The sequence below is a fragment of the Podarcis pityusensis genome, assembly GCF_964106645.2.
Source record: "Podarcis pityusensis genome assembly, chromosome: 15".
Classification (NCBI taxonomy): Eukaryota; Metazoa; Chordata; class Lepidosauria; order Squamata; family Lacertidae; genus Podarcis; species Podarcis pityusensis.
In genome coordinates this window covers 44483496-44502785 of record NC_138040.1, presented here as the reverse complement: position 1 = coordinate 44502785, position 19290 = coordinate 44483496, and the positions used below count along the sequence as shown (strand labels likewise).

At 50.3% G+C, this 19290-nt stretch overlaps 1 protein-coding gene and 1 long non-coding RNA gene across 3 annotated transcripts in view; one reads left to right on the top strand and one right to left on the bottom strand.

The window, feature by feature from the left end:
• The window catches only part of LOC308463899, a 46345-nt gene that overhangs the window by 15105 nt on the left and 11950 nt on the right, over positions 1-19290 (bottom strand). The window lies entirely within an intron of this gene.
• The window catches only part of FGFR1 (fibroblast growth factor receptor 1), a 110033-nt gene continuing 101607 nt past the window's right edge, over positions 10865-19290 (top strand). The window contains exon 1 of one of the 2 annotated variants that reach the window (XM_080982372.1): positions 10865-11017. The gene's annotated coding sequence lies outside the window, so the exon portion shown is untranslated. The remainder of the gene's footprint in view (positions 11018-19290) is intronic. The other variant, XM_080982373.1, reaches the window with a different exon arrangement.

Genomic DNA, 19290 nt, shown 5'->3' with positions numbered 1-19290 from the left:
CTAAGCTGTTCAAAAACCAAGGTACGACTGTATATAGCCAGCCCCTATAAGACTTGGGCCCAGAGTCTTCTAGGGAGCTTTTCCTTCTGCATGTGTTTATTTATTGAAAACATTTCCCGTTTTTCAGTCTGGGGGAGGGGGTCCCCAGGGGGGTTACATGAAATGTTTGGAACAAATAACATTTTATTATTTGGAAATGTTCCACAATCTCTGGTCAATCTTCCTGTAGCCCTTTAGACTGAGACATGCAACAACATGTGAGCGTCATATCTACTCCATATAATTTGCAAGACAATATTGGTTTGTGTGTTTCCCTTCTCCCTTACTCCTTATTTTATTCTTTTCATTTAAAAAGGTTTATTAGTCCTTGAGGACTGGTAGCCTGAGTGGTGATGGTAGGCTCATGAGGAGGGCAATGGGAAGTAAACTGCCAACCTAAACGATGCTAGAATCTGCTGCCAGTCCCAGCAGCTTCAAGGGATCTCACATGGGGACTTTCCCTTCAGAAGCGGCAGCGTAGTGGCTGTTGCCAGCACCCAGTGGAGGGAGGGGTGCTCACCAGCCCAGCCCTCACCCCTGACACCACTGGAGCGACCCCATCTCCACAGGAGCAAAGCCGGGCAGCGCTGAGCCACCTGCGCGGAGGGAGCTGGCTGACACAGCCTTTGGCAGGCAGAGAGGAACACTGCGTCAGGTGCCTGGTTCACACCCCCTCAAAAATTGTGCACCTGGGGCTATGGGCCCTTGGCACTCCCCACACCTTGCTCTTGGGGTATCCGTCCCCTTTGCACAACCAAATTTCACATGGATTCTTCAACAATGCTGGCACAGCCATTTCATCGAGGGAGAAGAGGGAAGCAGAGAGATTTAATTCGCTCTGCTGAGAAACCTGCTGCCACCTAGCACAGATTATTCCATGAGGACACCTGACCAGTTTCCACCCTGGTTGGTTGTTATAAGATCAATAACTGTAGTTCTGAGCTTGCTTTACCTCTCTCCTCCCTTCCCACCCCCTTTTCCCCTTTTTAGTGTGTCCCCTTCCGTACAGCAGGCTAGAGGGCAGGAACTGCTTGGGGGTTTAGTTTGGTTTTGTGATGTGTAAGCCACTCTGGGAGCCTTTGGGGTTGAAGAGCAAATGCTTTAAATCACCAGCTCCACTGTCTTGGCTGTTGGCGCATCCTGGATGCCTTCCCTGGCATTTACAAACTCCCCTCATCCTCTGCTGCCCCCCCCCCCTTGGGGAAAAAAGGCTTGAAAGCAGCATTCTATTGCAGCCAATAGAATTGGCTCCCTGGTGTGTGCTTGGTGTATTGTGGTGTGTGCTTGTGGTGTATTTGTGCTGCACACAACAGTTTCTGCAGTTTGCCAATGTGCCCAGGGCTCCAGAAAGCTTGGTGACCCCTGCTGTGAATGAATGAAAGAATGAATGAATATGCAGCCTTGCTTCATGCTAAAAGGCTTGATGACTTGGGTCCAGTTTTATACAGCCAGCTTTTCTGATTTATGCCTGACTATTGATTTTTCTTTTAATGGAAGAAAAAGAAATAGTGTGCCAAATAAAAACTGCAGTATTGGCTCAGCAAACACTCTAGACCTTTCCTCCCCACCCCAGTCCACCCCAGCACGGGCCTAGGATGCAGTAAAAAATGGTGCCGGTCAGGGTTTTATCTGGCAAGGAATTCCTAACTGGGAACCATTTACTCTTGAGAAAGAGTAGGAAATGATGTCTGTCTTTTTCTTATTGTGTTTTTAACAGCCACACAATCTGCAGACATTGAACAAATCTTGTTTACCTAGCAAAGAAATGCCCTTATCCAACTCTATTCTGTTTTTTTTTAAATGATATTTATTAAAGTTTCAAAGAAAAAATTACATATATAAAAAAAGAAAAAGAAAAGGAAAGAAAAAAGAAAAAAATACAAAGTACAAAATACAGAAAAAAGATAGAAAGCACTTAAAAAAACAAAAACACATCGATCATTCCATAACTTACATTTCATTTCCTTACTTCCCTGACTTCCTCACACCTCCCTTTTTTGTATTCCAGTTCTATTAGTTAATTCAGCAATTCCTTTCCCTCTTTGTTTTTGTCTTAATCCTTTAACTTAACATATTATAACTTTAAATTCTCATCTGTTAACAATCCATTTGTACATACACCTTTATAACATTGCTGCTAAGACCACTTAATTTCATTCTGACATCATTCTAACATTCATTAATTTTGCAATGTTTCTGTAAATAGTCTTTAAATTTCTTCCAATCTTCTTCCACCGACTCTTCTACCTGGTCTCGGATTCTGCCAGTCATTTCTGCCAGTTCCATATAGTCCATCACCTTCATCTGCCATTCTTCCAGAGTGGGTAAATCTTGTGTCTTCCAATACTTTGCAATAAGTATTCTTGCTGCTGTTGTGGCATACATAAACAAAGTTCTGTCCTTCTTTGGCACCAATTGGCCGACCATGCCCAGGAGAAAGGCCTCTGGTTTCTTCAGGAAGGTATATTTAAATACCTTTTTCATTTCATTATAGATCATCTCCCAGAAAGCCTTAATCCTTGGGCATGTCCACCAAAGGTGAAAGAATGTACCTTCAGTCTCTTTACATTTCCAACATTTATTATCGGGCAAGTGATAGATTTTTGCAAGCTTGACTGGTGTCATGTACCACCTGTATATCATTTTCATAATATTCTCTCTTAAGGCATTTCATGCCGTAAACTTCATACCTGTGGTCCATAACTGTTCCCAGTCAGCCATCATTATGTTATGTCCAACATCTTGTGCCCATTTAATCATAACAGATTTCACTGTTTCATCTTGAGTGGTATTCCATTTCAACAGCAAGTTATATCAGAGAGATATCTCTAGATTTGTCTGGCAGGGCAAGAAGCCTAGAATAAAATTTAAAATACTAACGGATGCAAAGGAAAGAGGTGGATTTGCCCTGCCAGACCTTAAACTTTATTATGAATCAGCAGCTTTTTGCTGGCTGAAAGAATGGCTGCTTCTTGAAAACACAGACATTTTGGACTTAGAAGGTTTTAATAATGTATTTGGATGGCATGCATATTTGTGGTATGATAAGGTCAAAGCACATAAAGCATTTAAAAATCATATCCAAACTACAAGAAAGAAGATTCCACCTAAACATTAGGAAGAACTTCCTGACAGTAAGAGCTGTTCGACAGTGGAATTTGCTGCCAAGGAGTGTGGTGGAGTCTCCTTCTTTGGAGGTCTTTAAGCAGAGGCTTGACAACCATATGTCAGGAGTGCTCTGATGGTGTTTCCTGCTTGGCAGGGGGTTGGACTCGATGGCCCTTGTGGTCTCTTCCAACTCTATGATTCTATGATTCTATGATTCTATATTGTCAGGAAAGCATTGTTTAATGTCTGGATAAGATATAAAGACCTACTGGAAAATAAAACCCCAAGGTGGCTGTCACCGATGGAAGCGAACGCTCTGAAAAAGCTCAATATGGAGGCCAAATGGCCGAAATATTGGGAAATTCTGGAACAAGAGGGAGATAGACTAAAATTGCAGAGCTTTGAGAAACTAAAAAACAAAGTGCGAGATTGGCTTCATTATTATCAGATAATGGAGGCATACAATTTGGATAAGAAAATAGGCTTCCAGGTGGAAAAATCAAAATTAGAAACAGAACTGTTAGAACCCAAAACTAAGATTCTGTCAAAGATGTATAACTTGCTGTTAAAATGGAATACTCAGGATGAAACGGTCAAATCTGCTATGATTAAGTGGGCACAAGATATCCAACTCTATTCTGCACCGCCACCCTCAGAAGGGAGAGACTTGCTGCGCTGAAATTTCACGGAGGGTGCCACCTGATGCACGCACACACCCAAGAGCAGGTCTAACCAACTCTGTGGACCTTGTGAGTAAACATGCAAAGGACCAGGCTGAAGAGGTCACTGTGGCAGCAGGCTGAAGAGGTCAATGCAGAGCACATGCTTTGTATGCAGAAGGTCCCAGGCTCAATCTCTGGCCTCTCCAGGCAGGGAAGAGGAAGACCAGGACATTGGCAAGATACTGCCAGTCAGTGGCTTTGACTGCGCATGCTGCCACACGCCCTTGTACAAACCACCAGCAGGGTTCCCCTAGGCTTAGACCTGGAGCCTGTCCTTGCTAGAGTTTAAGGCAACCATCATGTGCAGAGTTCCTTGGCCACTGACCAGCTTCCATACACCTAGCCTTAAGGGAAGATATTTCTATAGTAGGTTGTAAACTGCTTGAGCTCAAGAGAAGCAGAGCAGAAATGTCACTCTGCGTAACACAGGTACAGAAATAGCAGCAATTCTAGGCAGCCGTGAGCTTTGTTCAGCACTGCCATGGTAGAAACACTTGCCAACTTCCTCAGGTCTTTTCCCCAGGTGTAAGACTTGATCCTGAGCCTGCTGGCTTGGAAATAAGTCCCAAGGAATTAAATGATATTTACTCATATACTTATTATGGAGTATCATTGAACACAGTAGGGCTTACATCTGAAGAAGCAAGTGTCAGACAGGGAAGGGCCATAGCTTAGTGGTGGAGCATCCGCCTTGAAAGTTAAAGGTCCCAGATTCAACCCCCGCATCTCCAGGTGGGGCTGGGAGAGACCCCTGCCTGAAACCCAGAAGAGCTACTGCCAGTCAGGGCAGAGAAGCCATTTCAGTGTAAGGCAGTGCCCTCCACTCCTTTCACTGCCTGCCAGTTTAGTACACACATGCAGTGTTAAGTTGTGGATGAACATATCATTGTTGTTAGCCGCCCTGAGCCCGGCTTCGGCTGGGGAGGGCAGGATATAAATAAAATTTATTATTTATTATTATTATTATCATCAGACGACACAGCGATTCTTCAAACAGCTCTTGTTTATTCACAGGCCATAACAGAACTGAACAGCAAACAGCTCAGCCGGCCTGCTTTTATAGGCAGCCGGCTGTCAACATTGTAGCAACCACAACCCAGGGTTTCCCGCCTAAAGTAACTGACATGGACCTGAGTGAAAACTATCTACACGGTACTCCTGGTGGCCAGGGTGAGAACTTCAATACATAAGACCCCTCCCCACCGAGATAAGGCATTAGTTACAATCATAGTGGTTCCATTACATACAGCAGGGGTCTGCAACCCGCGGCTTCGGAGCCGCATGTGGCTCTTTTACACCTTTGCCGCGGCTCCGGGGCGGATACTAGCGAGGGGGGGAGGCGCATTGTGCGCCCCGACACTCCCCACTGTGGCGGGCGCTGTACAGGCTGTGACGTCGCATGGGGGCGGTGCGTGCGTTAGTCACGCACCGTCCCGACGTCACCTTCCCGCCCGCCTGCTACATTGTAAGGGGCATGTACGCTGGTCACTGCATTGAAAGGTGGCATGTACACTGGTCACTGTTTTGAAGGGGAGTGAAGAACACACACACAAAAAAAGGTAACTTGTTATTTTAACGTTTATTTCTATGAGGAGTAATTCTGAGAAATAATAAAAAAGTGACAAAAAAGTTATTTTTATAATGACGAGTTTTGCGGCTCCCAGTTTTTTTTTCCTTGGAAACGGGTCCAAGTGGCTCTTTTTGTCTTAAAGGTTGCAGACCCCTGACATACAGCAATACCCTTACTGGTTTCAGTAAGGCACATAAGCATATTAATTGACCCTGTTCACCATACAGCTTTACATGTGCAGTTTGTCCAGTGAACATAGTCTTTTAAATATGCTGGGCACTTGGAAACCCTGCTGGATTGTCGAGGGCCAGTACCAGAGTCCAGGTGGCCACCCAATTCTGTCTGCGACTGTGGTGCGACCAAATGTGGCGTTGAGCCCGAGTTCCCTGGCTCCGCTGCTGTCAAAGGAACCGCTGCGAGTGGACTCAGCGGATGGTCAGGCATGGCGATGGTCACCGAAATGGCTCGGCTTGACTCCATGCCCTCAGTTTGTGAGGAAGTTGTAGGTGGAGCCTCGCCTTCCATTAACGACAGCTCCGGAGCTGGGGCCACAATTGGGGGCACAACGGTAGTGTCCAAATCCCCAACCCTGCACCTTAGCTGGTCTATGTGCCGGCGCCAGAAGTGTCCGTTCTCGAGTGCCACCTGGTACGAACGGGGCCCTGTGACTCCCACTACCATGGCTGGCACCCAAGGAATGTCCCCCACAAAGTTCCGGGCAAAAACCTGATTCCCCCGGAATAAAGGAACGTGGCGTGTTAGTATAGCCCGGGGGCTCGGCCACACCAAAGTCTGGGTGTAGCCAGTCAAGCCAGTCAGGGCTCCACCCTGTGGCTGCAGGAGAGGTGATGTGCTGCACGAGCAAGTATTCAGTGACCCACTTGTGCCAGTCCCTCTGTTCCAGGCACACCAGTGCCTCTTTTGCTGAGCGCACCATTCTTTCTGCCTGCCCGTTGCTGGCCGGGTGAAATGGTGCTGTTAGGGCATGGCGGATGCCCAGCCCCAAGAGGTACCTTTCAAAGGTGCCCGATGTGAACTGAGGTCCGTTGTCTGAGACGAGGACATCAGGACACCTATGAGTTGCAAACAGGCCCCGCAGCACCCAGATGACGGCTTCAGTATTGGTGGAGGGCATCAGGGCCACCTCCAGCCATTTGGAATAGGTGTTCACCACTACCATAAAGGTCCAGCCATGAAAGGGGCCAGCAAGATCGATGTGTACCCTCAACCAGGGTGCCTTGGGCATCTCCCAGGTGTTACCCTTAGCTGCCAGCGGTGCAGGTCTCGACTCTTGGCGTGCTTGACAGGAGGCAACCCACGAAGTGATGGCATCGTCCATGTTAGGCCACCAGATGTAACACCGAGCCAACGCCTTCATTTTGATGATCCCTGAGTGGCCGATGTGCAGAGCCTCGAGGACGCGTTGGCGGAGTCTTTGTGGAACCATGACTCGGTCTCCCCACAGTAGGCAGCCGTGATGAGCTGAGAGCTCGTGCTGTCTGGTTGCAAATGGCTGGAATTCTGGTGCGAAAGACCCTTCCAGCCACCCCCTCCACACCCAGTTGAGTACTCGTTTGACGGTGCGGTCCTGGACAGATGCGGAGGCTACATAGGTAGCCGATACTGGCGCTGCTGGGAGGTCCTCAGTTAGGAGGAGTGATGAAGCAGGAGCCAGGTCTTCCACAAGCGCTGGAAGAAGGCAACGACTGAGAGCGTCGGCATGGCCCATCGATTTTCCAGGGCGATGGACGAGCTGGTAGCTGTAAGCTGCCAGAAAGACAGTCCATCGCAGCATGCGTGGTGAGAGGACTGGTGGAGTTGGTCGATCACCAGGGAGGAGGCCCAGGAGCAACCTGTGGTCAGTAATGAGATCGAAGGTTCTCCCATAGAGGTATTTGTGGAACCTCTTTACTCCAGCCACAAGTGCCAGTGCCTCCTTGTTGAGCTGGCTGTAATTCCATTCAGCTGGAGACAGCGTCCAGGAGAAATAGGCAAGCGGTGCTTCCCTACCATCTGGAAACCGGTGACTGAGGACGGCGCCGATGCCAAAGGGCGAGGCGTCACAGGCGAGGACAAGCGGCCTGGCTTCACTGTACTGTACCAGCACACTGTCCGATGAGATGAGGGCTTTGACTGCGTTGAAAGCCGCCATTTCCCAATGACCCCAGGACCACGGTACCTATGTGCTGAGGAGGCGGTGTAGAGGCTCGGCTAGTGTTGCTTTGTGGTGCAGGAACATGTTGTAGAAGTTCAGCAGCCCCAGGAACACCTGCAACTCCACCTTGCTTTTTGGAATCGGGGCCTGCTGAATGGCCCAGATCTTGGATGCCATCAGGTGAAGACTGGAGGCGTCGATAAGGTAGCCCAGCTATGGAACGGCGATCTGGCACCTTTCTTTTTTCACCTTGAGCCCGGCCTCCTGGAACATGGTCAGCGCAGCGCGGATGCGCTCGAACAGCTGCTGATTTGAGTCTGCAGATACCAAGACGTCAGCAAAATATGGCACCACGCCCGGAAGCCCCTGCAGGAGACGGTCCATGAGGCTTTGAAAGATGCCAGGAGCCACACTCACTCTGAGCTGCAAACAGCGGCACCAGAACGCCCCTCGGTGGGTGACGATCGTCTTAGCTTCAGCAGTGGCGTCATCAACAGGCAGTTGTTGATAGGCTTGGGCAAGGCCAGTTTAGTGAAGACCTTACCCTCACTTAGGGAATGCAGCAGGTGGTGGACAACGGGAACTGGGTAAGCGTGCTGCTGAAGTGCCTTGTTGATCGTGCACTTGTAGTCGGCGCAGATTCGTACCGACCCGTCTTGCTTGACGGGCGTGACGATGGGGGTTTCCCACTTGGCGTGGTCAACCAGCTCCAAAACTCCTTGGGTGATCAGCTTATCAAGTTGTTCGTCCACCTTAGCCTTGAGAGCAAACGGGACCCGGCGTGGCTTTAGTTTGATGGGGGCAACTTGTGGAACTAGGCTGAAGGAGATGGGCGTGCCTGTATATTGACCCAAAGTGCTGTCGAAAACCTCACCAAAGTCTTTGATTAGGCCATCAACCTCTGCGTCGGAGATGCAGTTGATGCTGGTAACTTCCAGGCCAAGGGCATCAAACCAGTCTAGGCCTAGGAGGCTAGGCTGCTGGCCTTCAACCACCACCAGTCGGAGCAGGCCTGAAAAATTATTGAAAGCGACCCGGAACCGGCCAGCACCTACTACAGGGATGTCGTTTCCCTGGTAGTCTCTCAAATGTATGTGGTTTGGGCCAAGTTGCCTCTTGGACAGCTTGGGCATGAGTCTTTTGATGGTGCTCCAGGATATGACGGACAAGGCAGATCTCCATGTCCTTTGATGAGCACGGTGACGTGTAGTTTGTGACGCATAGGCGAATCGGTTTGGCCAATCATGGTTCCGGATGGGCAATGGCAGTTGGTGAGGGCGAAACAGCTTCCCTTGGCAGACCGGGGGGAAGACTTGGACTTGCGAGATGGTGAAGGGGGGGTGTTGGACGGAGCCGATCGACAGACCTTAGCGATGTGGCCCCTCCTGGAGCATCGCCGACAGATGGTGTCTCTGAACCGACACTTGGCACGAGAATGGTTGCCTCCACAGCTGGCACATTCTGATTGGCCTGTGGACTTCTGTTTGAACTTCCCTCGCTCCCGCTTTGTCTGGTGCACGTCATCGTCTTCACTGGAGGATGCCTCGACAATGCTGGCCTCTTCGTGATGCACTGGAACTGGCTTCCTAGCAAGGCTGCTGGCCTTGTGGATCTCCTGGGCGGAGCGTTCAGCAGCTTCCGAGGCCACGGCCCCCTCAATGGCTTTCTGCAGTGTGAGGTTTGGCAAGGAGACGCTGTTGCAGACGGATGTCCTGGACCCCACAGACGATTCGATCCATCAGGGCATTGTCTAAGTCTCGGAACTCACAGTGCATTGCAGCCTGTCGGAGGGCGGCGGTGTAGTTGTTAATTGACACCCCCTCTGCCTGGTTCCGGTGGTAGAACGCATGGCGGGCAGCAATCTTGGACGGCTTTGGCGCGTAGTGGTTGCGGAGCTTCTCTTGGATCGTGTCCCACGGCTCTGCCTGGACTGCTAGAGGCGCAACCAATGCTTGGGCCGTCTCGAATATCTCAAGCCCCCAGAGACTGAGGAATAGGCCCCGCTTCCGCTCCTTTGATACTTCTGTCAGCTTGTTGGCTTGGAGGTAGCAGTCGAACCGAGCGAGGTAGGAGTCCCATGATTCAGAGGCTGGGGCAAATGGCGGTAGAGGCACGAGTGAAGCCATGGTTCCAATGCCGACGTGGAGGCGATGGATGGAACACCGTGCTCTAGCCGGAACGGTCAGCTCTGAATTGGTTCTGTTCAGTGATTTTGCTCAGTGATTCAGCTCAGTTCAGAGGGTGGCCACATCTGGCTGTGCTCTGATGTGCATCAATCCCACCTTTGTCACCAGAGTTAAGTTGTGGGTGAACATAGCAGACGACACAGCGATTCTTCAAAGCAGCTCTTTATTTGTAAGCTGGAACAGAACTGAACAGCAAACAGCTCAGCCGGCCTGCTTTTATAGGCAGCCGGCTGTCAACATTGTAGCAACTACAACCCAGGGTTTCCCGCCTAAATTAACTGATGTGGACCTGAGTGAAAACTATATACAGGATACTCCTGTTGGGCAGGGTGAGAACTTCAATACATAACCTGCAGCCTGATCCTAGACAGGCTGTCTTGGAAACGAGATTGTTCCAAGCAAGTATGGCCAGGACTTCAGCCTTATGAGCTGCAATTTTACTTACCTCTTGCATTTATAACGCATCTTAGAGGGAGCTCAAGGTGACCTCCTGCCCTTGCTCCCTGCTCCTTTTGTCCTCTCAGCCACCTCGGGAGGTCGGCTGGGCTGAGCGCGACTGGCCCAAGGGGCGCTTGAGGGCGCGGGAGCCTCGCTCTCCTGCTTCTCCGTCCCGGCTCTAGACTGAGCGGTCTTGGGGGGGGGGGAGGGAGGGAGGGAGATCGGAAGGCGGCTTCCCTTCCTTCGGAAGCTGCTCCGGGGGCCGAGGGGTCCCTGCTCTCCTGCCCCAAGTCCAGCCCAGAGGGAACAGTGACGCTTGGCAGTCAGACCGGCGCCGATTCGGGGGCTTCCAGGGGACTTCGGCCGGCCTAGGAGACGGACGCGCCTCTCCTCGCTACTCAGCGGTAAGTCCTCCTGGAGCCCCCGGGGTTTACTCCCCGGTAAGTGGGGGGAGCCTCGCGGCCAGGCTGGGGAGCGGCGGCGGCGGCGCCGGAGGGGCGGCGGGCGGGCGGGCGGGCGGGGCGGGGCGGGGGCGGAGCGAGGCTCCCTCGCGGCTCCGGCGCGGCGCTGCGGGAGCCACTCTCCGCCTGGGCTCCGGCTGCCTCAGCGAGAAGCCGCCGCCGCCGCCGCCGCCGCCGCCAGCTCGTGGCCCGCCGGGAGGAGGCAGCCCTTGGCCCGCCAGCCGGGACGGCCAGGCCAGGCGAGGAGAGCCGCCCAGCCGCCCATTGTTTCCCGGGGCCCGCGCGGCCCTGCCGGGCTCCCGCTCCGCCGCCCGGCCCAGGAGGGACCCAGCCCAGCGGTAAGTCGCTCCAACGCGGCGGCGGCGGCGGCGGCGGCGGAAACTTTTCCCGGCCAACTTGGCGCTGGGCCGCCGGGGCCTCCCGGAGACGCGGATCGAGCGCGGGGGGCAGCGGCGGGGCTCGGCCAGAAGCTGGCCAACTTCCCGCGGCTCGGCGGCTGAGGCGGGTCCGCCATCGCCCCCGGCGTCGGGCTCCCGGCGGTGCAGCGCGGGCGGCGGGGGGGGGCGGGGGCGAGCAGCCCGCCCTGGCGGGATGGGAGGAAGGGGGCGCGGGGGGAGCGCGGCGGGGCCCCGCGAGGGAGCGGAGCAGGCTTGGCCGCCTCGCCGTCGCGCTGGACTGAGCTGCGAGCTGCGCGGCCGCGTCCTGCTGGCTGGGAATCGCCGCTGGCGGCGGACCAGCGCCCGACGGGGCCGGGGAGGCAAGGGCGCTCTTGGCACGCTCAGTCGACCTGCGTTTAGCGGCTGAGCTGGTTCAGGGGATCGACTTGGTGCGTTGTGGTTTTTAGGCAAACCCCTTTATGGGCGACCTGGGAATCGGGGCGCCTGCCCGCTGAAGCCTTTGCTTTAACCCCCGAATCCCGACCCCTCGCGAAAGCATGAGGAGCTGCCTTGGCCCGCCGTCTCAGCTTGAATTGCCGGCCTTCTCTCTCCGCTCTCAGAATGAAGATTGTGAGCTCCTTGAGGGCAGAGAGGGTCATCAGGCAGCGGATGGGTAGTTGCGGCTGAGTGGTAGTTATTCTGAAATAACTCCTGCCTGCGCCAGAGCAAGGTGTGATCTTTCTGTGGCTTGTGCTTGGGTTGCCAGAGGCAAAGGATCAGCAGCAGGTGGGGGCCCCAGCGCTGCCACCCCCACATCCTAGGAATATCAGCTGCCCTCCCAGTCGCCAAACTGGAGAGCTGCAGGGTCTGTGGAACTGGGACCTGGGGGCGGACCCTGAGGACTCTGCCCATCCTCCTGGGAAGCCAGGAGCTGAGCTTGCTTGTCCCTGTTGCTCAATGTGACTGTTGGTGCACCTTTTACACAGACCTAAGAAATGCTGTAAGCTGCCTCCTGTTAAAGTTTGAAATCTATTTGCTCTGAAAGGTTGGGACAAAGGGTGAGATGTGTGAGCCAGCAGGCATCCAGAATCCCTCTGAGATGCCTGTTTCTTACTGGGTTCCTGGGAAAAAACCAACCCCACACCCCGTCCTTTCCCTTATGAAGGCTGGTTCAGAGGAAGGAGCCCCGCTTCTCCCTTTGCTACTTTGCACCCTGCTTGGCTTGAAGGGGAGGGAAGACTGCTCTTGAGAGCCTCCTGGCATCTTAAAGACTAAGAGATTTACTTGTGCTGTGATCTTTTGTGGACTCCAGAGCTGCCTCCATTAGCTGCATGAGGCCTTCTCCTCCATTGGCAGCAGTGGGCTCCGGGGTGGGGGGAGCCCAAAGCCCCTAAATGTAGGAGCTACAGTAAGTCTGTGACATTTCTGTGCAATGCCCAAATGTGTTCAAGGAAAGTGCAGGGTCACCTCTTCTTATCTTGTGCACAGGTTTGGCTCTCATCCCAGGAGCTTAAGTTACAGTAAATCTGCTGAGGTACCGCTGGACTCTTAGCTGCCTGCGAGAGACTCAGCGCAGTGATTCTTATGGAATTTGTTGACACAAACAGACTGAAGAGTGCCTGCTTTGGAGAGCTGACGAAACCGTATGTTGTGCAAATGAAAGCACATCTAGTCAAAAGTAAATCCTATTTAGTTCAGTGGGGCTTACTCTCTAGTTACAGGGCTGGGGAACCTTGGTCCCAAGCCAGATGTGGCCCTCCAGGTCTCTGTTTGGCCCTTACAATTCTTCCCAGGTCACACGCCTCCTCCAGCCATATTCCACAACCCTCCTTGAATGTTTTCCCCAGGCTAGAATGTGTCCTTGACCTCTGGTGGGTGCATAGAAACTTGGCTAGCCTACAAAGTTAGATTTTTCTTCCCGTTTTTGCCTCTGACTCTGCCCACCACTGCCATATGGCCCCTAGAAGGCTGACCAGGAGTGATTGTGGCCCTGCAGCTGTAAAAGATTCTCTTCCCTTGCTTTCCTAGCATGTCCAGGAATTCAGCTGCAAGCTGACTTCCACTGCTATGGAAAGCAAAAAAGATGAGCCTTCAGAGCACATCCTGGGACAGCCATAGTGCAATATAACAACTATGATTGTTCTTCTTTGAACGTTTATTTCTTGCCAACTGTGTGTTATGAGCTGGCCAGAATGTTGATACAATGGAATTCATGCCCAGAAGGACTTAAGAGATGGCAAGTGCCTAGCAGTTGAGAGGCAGCAGGGTAAAGCCTTTTGGGACCCTGGCACACATTTGCAAAACTGAGCAACTGCTGAAACAGCCCACCACTGTCTGTTTTATTGGCTACAATGAATGCTGCTTTTAAGGGTGACCTTGTGGGTGCACCTCCACCTGCAGGTGACTCATAGGCAACCCCTAAGACAAGTTTGTTTTGTGGAATGCTCTCCAGAGGTTGGCCTGGCACCTTCATTTTATATTTTAGGTGCCAGGCAAAAATGTTCCTCTTCAACCAGGCCTATCCTACAGCTTTTCAAAGGTGGGCTTTTTGTTTTGGTTTAATTATTCACTTGTGTTTTATGTTGCATTTTATTATTTGAACCAGCCGCGGATCTCTTGATGAAGGGCAGTATAGAAATGTAATAATAAAAAAATTCTGTCTCCAAATGGTGGTGCAGGGAAGAGCCAGTCACTAAATGGTGGCAGGTGGAAGCAACCTTTGGCACAACTGATTGGCAAGTCCTGCCATCTCTTTATGCTCTGTTAACCTGTGGATTGTTAGAAAGTGCTAAATTCCTTGCCGTAACATTTTCCTTATGGCAAGGTGTTCCAAAGCTCAGCTTTCATCAAGTTAAAGATAGACATTTATTTTGGAGGTATTGTGACGTACGTAGCCTCCTTATTGTAGGCAGAAGCTCTTGATGCAGAAGCTCAGCGTGAAGGAGTCTGTTCCTTTCTATTTTCCGCTTCCCAGCCCCACTTGCCTTGTGCCTAATTCCATCTCCTCAACCACCAGATCCTGTCATCTCTTGTCCTCTGAAAGCCCCCTTCCTTTCCTACCCCAGTTTATTTAATATGAAACAATAACAACAGCAACAACCTGTTGTCTTGCTCTCTAATTCCCTTCTGACTCTTCCCCTCATGGCATGGCTATGGGGAAGGGCAGGCGGGGGGGGGCTATGGCCCCAAGGCCTACCTAAAATTGGTCCCAAGCCCACTCTTAGGGAAACACTGGCCAGGGACGCATTTTCACAGCTGTGACAGCCAAGTTCCCAAGTGATGCTAAATTTATTACAGAACTATATGCATCTGGGAAAGGGGTCAGATAATTCTGGTCACCTGACTGGTGTCCCAAGAACAAAGTCCCCCTTTGGGGATAATTAGGAAAGGTTGATGCATCTGAAAGGGAATATATTGGAGAAATAGAAAAAAGTAGCTGAAATGATCATGAGGCTGGAGCAATTCCACTTTGAGGAAAGGTTGCAATGTGTGGGTCGTTTTAGCTTTGGGGGGCAGAAAGATGAAAGGGAGTGGGAAGACTTCAGTGCCAGATAAAACCCTGTGGAGACCCCATGACAGTCAAAATCTTGGGTGGGGGGGACTCTCTAGTGGGATAACACTGAACTAAGAAAGCTTGATTGTAATTTTCTTTCAATATCAAATCAATATTATTTTGATCTGTTGTCATGGGGCCCCTAAAAGGTTTGGGGCCCATAGGCCAGTGCCTACTCTGCCTATTTGGTAATCCAGCTCGGGGAGACACAGCTCAAGGGTCCTTGCACCAGGTGCCATGATGGGCACCAACTTAGATGGCTTTTATGCAGGATTAGACAGATGCATAGAGGAAAGGGCTGTCAGTGGCTGCTGGTCCTAATGGCTACTTTTGCCTCCAGGATCAGCATCCCTGAGTAACGGCTTACTAGAGGAGAGGAATATCAGGAGAGGCCTGGGGCTCCCCATGGGCCGTGGGGTAAGGGGGACTAGGGAGGCCTTTGGTGTGTGAGAGCCGAGCTCTTGCTATGCTCTGAAAGGAGTTGGCTGTTCCTGGCGAAACTGCTTGGCGTTGTCGGGGGTGGGGGATTGTTCTCTCCTGGACAGGATGGCACTTTTGGCTTGATGGGAATTTTCAGTTCCTACTGTTTCTGAGCTGCTTTTCTTTGTGAGCTTCTCACTTGATGATTCAGAACGGTGACTTGTGTGTGAATGAGCTATCACAGATCAAGCATTCCAAGAAAAAGTTTAATGGCTTCATGCATGGCCTCAAAAGCAGGGCTTTTCAATGGAATCATTTCACATGTTCGGCATGAGTGGATCAGTGGTCCTGCACCTTGACTAAGCAGGAAGTGACTCTTGCACGACAAATAAGGTTAAGTGTGAGTTAAATACTTGGCAGAGATTTTTCTCAAGTTGTGTTGGGCTTGAATTCAAGAGTTTGAGAACCAGGACTGTTTTACAGTGAGGGATAGCTAAAACTGGTATATGTTTCAAACCTGCAAGCTTCCATCCTTTGTCAATGTGCAATTTAATTTTTATTCACTGCACATATCCCTCCAGCCCCAAATGGCTATTATACAATCCTGGGAACTCTTAAGGAAAGATTCCAAATACCACCAGATCCTAACCAGATCATAAATACACTCCCTAGAAATTTATCCCATTGATACTTCTATCTTGAAAAGGTGGGAGCAGACCAAATGATAATTGGCACTTCTTTTGAAGTTTGGCATTCTGTAACTGAAGAGTATTTCTTGGAACATATTACAAGACCTATAAAAGACATAATTCTGTTGTTGCATTGTTCAGCCAGTTTTGATTTGTTCACTTCTGTTTAAACTGAACCCATCTAAATCTTAGAACCATGGAATTACAGAGTTGGATGGGACCACAAGGATCATCTAGTCCAGCCGCCTGGAATGCAGGAATCTTTTGACCAACGTGGTACTTGAACCCACAGTCCTGAGGTTAAGAGTCTCATTCTCTACCGACTGAACTTGCTTGACCAGTGTTCAGATTTTCCTGGGTTTTCTTTGACTTATCCAGCATGGCTTAAGGGATGAAAGTTCAGCCACTGGGAATTGAGGGTTGTAGGTTCTTGGCAGATTTGTGAAAAAGGTTTGTGTATTTTATACCTACCTCTGAGTAAGGGATGGGGAATTTGTGGCCCTGCAGATGCACTTGAACTCCCAACTTCAGTTAGCCCCACCCTGTGCCGCAGGAGCAGTCAGTCAACTCTTTATTAGCAAAAGCACAACCTCCACAGAGTTGGTTCAGTGTTAGACCTACTAGGCACACAGTTCACACTCCTTGGGGTCTTACTCCATGAAGATCAGTTGCCTAGACTGAAAGTTCCAACCTCCCCACAGCCAGCTAAGACCCCTCCTCTCCAGGGCTTTCCCCAAGCAATCGGAGACTATGCCTGTGTGCAGCCAACCTCTCCTCCGCCCTTTTCATACTTCTTCTGGTTCTGGAAGACAAGGGGGGAGGGGAGCCTGTCGCAACAGGAGACAGAGACATCCGTGAGTCTTCACCAGCCTGGCTCATCTCTGCCTCTTAGTCTCCCTCTTCCCATGCTTCAGCTTCTGCCTCTGATTCTGGACAGACTCTCCCCACTCACTCAACCCGGTTCCCTCTTCAGCTTCCACCACCTCTTCCTCCCAGTCTTCTTATCCCTCTCACCTCTCATTGTTGCCTTACCCCTACTCCCTGGTCTCTGAGCCGTCTTCCCTTGAGGGTTCCCCAGCTGGTTCCTCCCAGCATTTCTCTGTGTCCAACCTGTCCGTGACAACCAGCATGGCCAGTGGTCACGGATGATGGGAGTTGTTTTCTAGCAACATCTGGAGGGTACCAGATTCCACATCCCTGCTCTAGGACTTCAGCTTCAGTTGTTGTGTAATTGTGCCTTGCGAAAAAGGAGAATATTCAGCTGCTACTTTGCAATCTAGATTATCCCAGGGTGGATGGTGCTCTGAAAGAGCCACAGCTGCCCCAGATGTATCAAGACTATTAGAAGGTAAAGATGAAGAGAGACCCCCTGTGGCAATGAGAGGGGTGGGCACAGAGTGGGTGACCTGCATAGAGAGAGTGTCCTGGGATGGGGAGAGAAAAGGGCTAAAGGTTAACAGATGGTTGGGCAAAGAGAAAAGAGAGAACTAGAGAGGGAAGAGGACTTAACAGAGTGGGCTGAAAACAAAAACACTGGGTTAAGAATGTGACCAAAATGCCTTTATCTGGCACATTGGTCTAGGAGTGTGGTCCAGGGGTGGTTAGGTGGCTATGCATTTAGATATTGGGGGTAGAATTCTGAGCCATTTTGCTTTGTGTGAATAAGATCCTTTGGATTTCTCTTATTACAATCAACCAAGAGTTTTGTGGCACCTTAAAAACGATAAAATTTATTATGGCATTAGCTTTTGTGGACAAAAGTCCCTTTCATCAGATGCATAAAATTCAAGAATATTGGCGACATCGGAAGAAGTGGACTGTAGTCCTTGAAAACATGTTTGATTTATTTCCTATGCAAATTGGGGTAATTTGTATAGAGTAATCTGCATCCAGGGGAAATTAGTTTGCATTGGAAAATTTTCTGATGCCCTACAGAATTATTTAATTTAGCATGCTCATTTTACTTGTGTTTAACAAACAAAGCCAAAAAAAACCCCCTCTTTGAAACTGGCAAGCTTTGCCTATTGTTTGTGATTGTCACCCATTCATTGTTACTAAAGAACTTATAAAAATGACCCCCCCCCATTTTTTTTCTGGAAAAAATCTACCTACCCACACGCCCATTGAGCATTAATTCGCAAACTAGTCTGTTGTGGCAGAAATGTCTATACCACAAGAAGCAAGAACCAAATGTCTCTCTGATTCTCAAGTTACCCCTTCCTAGAAGAGGCTGCCTGCTCTGTAGGAGCGGCTCTGTCTGCCTCCCTGCCAACCTCTGCGGGAGGCTGGCAATTGTGCCGCTGGTGGTTGGGGTTTGCAACTCCACCTCAGACAGCCCTGCTCTAACCACTACACTGCTCTCTCCCTTTGTTAGAGACAGGCCTTAGAGGTGGGCAGAGCAGCCTCAATAATTTCCTAGCACTTTGTGTGAATGTGAGAGAGATAAAAAGTGGGTGCACATGTCTAGGCTTGGGGCTTGTCAAGAACAACTCAGGGGTCTTTTGGTGTAGAAAAGCAAACCAATAGGGAGTTTTGGAGAAATGTCAATACAGTGGTACCTCGGGTTAAGTACTTAATTCGTTCCGGAGGTCTGTTTTTAACCTGAAACTGTTCTTAACCTGAAGCACCACTTTAGCTAATGGGGCCTCCCGCTGCTGCCGCACCGCCGAAGCATGATTTCTGTTCTCATCCTGAAGCAAAGTTCTTAACCCGAAGCACTATTTCTGGGTTAGTGGAGTCTGTAACCTGAAGCGTATGTAACCCGAGGTACCACTGTATTCACACTACAATTCTACTCTGCTCTTAAACCACATTGACTGCTGCGACATTGCCCCCATGGAACTTGGGGAATTTTAATCTTGTAATATTAGTGGAAGTTTGGCACTCCTTGGCAAGCCCATCTGCCAGGAAGCCTTGTTGCCTGAAGTGTGTAGTGCTGGCAACTTTCTTCAGAGAGCTTCACTTTGGGGATGAAGTCCCAGTTGAAAACATTGGCTTCCTTCCCATGTAAATAAGTTTGGGATTATGGTAAAAATGCTTGTTGTGTTTTTAAGTTTTCAAAACACTTAAGTACAGCAACCCTGCAAAGTAGGCCAATATTATTCTGATATGTGGAAGCTTGCCTAAGCCCACCTATGAGCTGGATTGCAGGTAGGGGACTTCCAAGCTGAGTAATTGCCAGGGAAGCCAAAAAGTTGGGGCAGTAGCTGTCCAACCCCAACCCTTCCACATTGATTTGTCTGCCTTGGTCTTTCTGCACATTGAGGGTGACTCTGGGGAGCGATCTCTAAGATGCCCATCACTGTCTGCACCCAAACATATTATGCCTTCGTGAAGCAAACTCCGTGTAGGACAGGACGGGGCAGACTTCAGGCTTGAGGCTTCTACTAGATTTTTTTACAAGAACCCCAAGGCCCAACCAGTTGTAAAATAGCGATTTGTGTGCAGTGCGGAGCATAGAATCGAGGAGCAGAGTGTTCATCCCCATAAATTTCTTTTAATACCAGAACTCAGCTCAGTTTCTTTCTTGTCTTACTCTGCTTCCAAGAGCCTGATTTAAGAGCCTCAAAAAA